The following is a 4,139-nucleotide window of genomic DNA, read 5'->3' on the forward strand; positions in this document are numbered from 1 at the left end:
GCTGTATTTTTCCGAGTCATTTATTTCGCGCTGATTATTTTGACGTGTTCATTTTATTTTTTCGAGCATTTTGGTGCCCGACTTTTGTTTTTTTGAGTCTATTTATTTTTATATTGGGTCTAGAATAAATAAATAGGTTAATTAGTTTTTATTTTAATTTTAACTATTTTAATTATTTAACTTTATTCCGTTTTTAATTTAATATTGGGTTTCAAAATAAATTTGGCCCATTATCATTAACCTAATTTGTTCCTATATATATTTACTAGCATGACTGATAGAAGGAGGCCAAAAGACAGAACAAAAAAGAGAAACTGAGAGTGGCTGATCTATACTATCGTACACACAGTTTGGTAATAGTTTATATATGATATATACTTTATCTATTTTGTTGATATATTTGTTACTGTGTTTCAAATACATGTTCATATGTGTGACTGTGTTATGTATTCCAGATACATGCGGTTTGATTAAATATATCAGGATATCGCCGTTTTGCTTTTTTTATGCACATAAGTATAACATGTATAATAATTTGGTTCATTGTATTATGTATTTGATGTGTTTGTTTTTATATAAGTTTTACATGTCTCATAATATATAATATAATATAATAATAATTTTGTTGTTAATAAAAATGCATATGGATCATATAACATATAATTTATAATATGTAACTAGTGTGTTAAATATATATATATTTCTATTTTATGTTATAATTTGATTATGTTTTTGGATCGGATCGTGTCAATACGCCGTTTTCACATATACGTGTATGAGGCGTGATATTTGTGTTATCCGATCCAGTTGCGATGATCGCAATTTTGCGCTAGCAACGCCGTTATTTTTTTTAATTTATATATTTTTTTATATACATATATTTAGATCTGCACATTTTTTTTCATAACTAACTACCCTGATTTTTCCTAAACCCTGACAATTTCGCCACAAACTCTAAATTTCAAACCTAAAACTTTAACCGTGTTGTTTCCTCTAAACCATAAATCTTTTCTTAAACCTTAACAAACCTTATTATTATTTCCTATTTTCGCTCATATTTATGTTATTCATACACTGTAACTGCTTCGCCCTTGTAATATTTTAAGTTTTAACTTGGAATATTTTTAGTTTTACTTTTCGCCATCTTTATTATGTAACTGCACCAAAGCGTTGTAATAATTAGGGTTTTATTTTCTGCCATTTATTTTCTGCCATTTTATTTTTCTGCCATTTATTTTTCTGCCATTTAAATTCCTGCCATTGATCCTATATTAACTGCGTGGTTTAGTAATGTAGGGCGTGAAAACCTACTAAATTAATTATTAATATTTTTCTATAACCTCTATATTTTTTGTAAATAAATAATAAATACTAACTATTTTAATAACTTTTTTTTTATTACTTACTTATAATAATAAATCCTTATATATTTTGTAAATAAAATCTAATTGACCATTTTTCTAATTGAATAATAATAATAAACCTATTAATCTAATAATTTGATATTTTCTATAATCTTTATTTATTTTGTAAATAACTAACTTAATATTTTTCATATAACTCTTTTATTTTATAATTCGTACATTAATGTATTTTAAATTCTTTTATTATTACTAATTTATTTTAAACTCATATTTTTCTAATAACTTCTAAAAAAATCTAACTTGTTTAACCTAAAATAATTTCTTTTAAAATTCTAACCTTTTTATTATCACTTTATTATTATTGTTATTTTATTATTGCTTTATTACCATTGTTTATTTATTATTTTATTATTATTTACTTTTATCTATTCTATTTTTGCTTCATTATTTTCCTTATTTTAATTTTGTTTTATTTATAATATTAGGAACAAATGTATAGGTTGTAAATTTATTCTTTCTCGCCTGATTATTATGTATCTGTCCCATAGCCATGTAATAGTTTAGGAATTTATTTTTCTTGCTTTTATTTTTGTAAATATTTATTGCGTGGTTAGTAATTTAGGGAGTGCAAAAAACTAACTGTAAATAATTGAACTTAGAAAATTAAATTCAAGACAAATATCTGAAAAATAACACTCACACACGTAAGTCGATCTTTGATCGCCATCTGTACTTCCTAGGGTATTCCTCTTGGCTGCCTTCTTTAAATGGTCAAGTCCCTCGAAAATAGGGGTGTCTTAAGCAAAGTCCCTTCAAACAGAAAAATCATCAAGTCCCTATAAACTTAAAAGATCAAGTCCCTACGAGGTTGCCTACGATATAATGATCTTGTCCCTTCGGTAAATATGATGATAGTCCCTACGAGTTGCTAAAGACACCCCTTATGTTGCCTTCATTGACCATACGATGACCCTACGCCCGTCCCTTAAACACATCCAAGGTAATGACTACCTATTCCTTAATAATAGGGACAATCTTACCATTGAAAGAATATACGAGAACACGAAAGACTTAATCTAGGGTAGGTATCTCATAGTTACTTGCTCACACTTTTCGAAATTACTTTTACACCTCACAATTTCTAAACTAGGCTTTGTATACACCCATACGAGGGTCATTACAAAGTACTTAAAGAAATTTTTCTAATCACACACTACACTCTTGCAAACAAACAAAGTGAGCTAAGTAACTAAGAGCCCATGGATAACCATGGATATAAAGGGTGCTAATACCTTCCCTTTGTATAACCTACCCCCCGAACTCAAAATCTTTTTAAGGTCTTTCCTGTTCTTTTATGTCCTTTCCTTTTGGATAAAATAAAAGTCGGTGGAGACTCTTGCTATCCGCAACATTTAACTAAAGTCAGTTCTCCCACCGTGTTACAGAGGTACATAAGGTTCCTTCTTTTCTACGGTTTCCTTATTACTCTCTTCCTTTTCCTTAGGTTTATTTTCTTCCTCAGTTGTCTTTTTAGAGTTTTGGTTTTCAATTCTTGGATCAGATGGTCCTTCTACCTCTGTTCCACTTCTCAATATAATTGCATGAGCGTGGCTTTTCGGGTTAGGTTGGGGTTGTCCAGGAAATGTACCAATTGGGGCAATAATAGGCGCTTGTTATTGAGCTACTTGTGAGATTTGTGTTTCCAGCATTTTGTTATGGGTAGCCAGGGCATCTACTTTACTTGCTAGTTGTTTAATTTGTTCGTTAGTGTGTACATTCTGGTTTAAGAAATCTTTATTGGTTTGCTGTTGAGAAGCTATTAAGTTCTCCACCATGATTTCCAAGTTGGATTTCCTACGAACGTTATTGTTAGGCGTAGATGGGGTCGGCTTTTGATATCCAGGAGGTATAGCTGGGGCTTGACTGAGAGTCTGTCCTGGTGCGTATAAAGCATTATTACTCTTATATGAAAAATTAGGATGGTTCTTCCAGTTTGTGTTATAGGTATGCGAGTAAGGATTTCCTTGAGCATAGTTCACTTGCTCTGCTTGGATTCCTATTAGGAGTTGACAATCTGTAGGAGTGTGACCTTGGATTCCACAGACTTTGCAATTTTGAGTTACGACAATCACGGTGGCTGGAGGTGATACATTTAAACTTTCAATTTTCTGGGCAAGAGCATCCACTTTTGCATTAACATGATCAAGGCTACTTATCTCGTACATGCCAGTTTTCGTTTGAGGTTTTTCTACCATTGTTCTGTCGCTTCCCCACTGATAGTGGTTTTGGGCCATGCTTTCGATAAGTTGATAAGCGTCAGCGTAAGGTTTATCCATAAGCGCACCACCTGCGGCAGCGTCTATCGTTAAACTTGTGTTGTATAAGAGACCATTATAGAAGGTATGAATTACTAACCAGTCCTCTAAACCATGGTGTGGACAAAGTCTCATCATGTCTTTGTATCTTTCCCAGGCTTCGAAAAGAGACTCGTTATCTTTCTGTTTAAATCCATTTATCTGGGCTCTCAACATAGCTGTTTTTCTTGGAGGAAAATATCGGGCAAGAAAGACTTTCTTCAACTCATTCCATGTGGTGACTGAGTTGGAAGGAAGAGACTGAAGCCATCTTCTAGCTTTATCCCTTAACGAGAAAGGAAAGAGACGAAGTCGAATTGCCTCTGAAGTGACACCATTAGCTTTAACAGTATCAGCGTATTGGACAAATACGGATAAATGAAGGTTTGGATCCTCGGTAGGATTTCCAGAGAATTGATTC

At 31.9% G+C, this 4,139-nt stretch overlaps 1 non-coding gene across 1 annotated transcript; it reads left to right on the plus strand.

Moving 5' to 3' along the window:
• Positions 1-3,788: 3,788 nt before the first annotated feature.
• Positions 3,789-3,895, plus strand: LOC127133624 (small nucleolar RNA R71). Its single transcript, XR_007807577.1, has one exon. It is a non-coding gene; the product is annotated as a small nucleolar RNA R71 (small nucleolar RNA).
• Positions 3,896-4,139: the final 244 nt, after the last annotated feature.

The sequence above is a fragment of the Lathyrus oleraceus genome, chromosome 3 (genome assembly GCF_024323335.1).
Source record: "Lathyrus oleraceus cultivar Zhongwan6 chromosome 3, CAAS_Psat_ZW6_1.0, whole genome shotgun sequence".
NCBI classification, from domain to species: domain Eukaryota; kingdom Viridiplantae; phylum Streptophyta; class Magnoliopsida; order Fabales; family Fabaceae; genus Lathyrus; species Lathyrus oleraceus.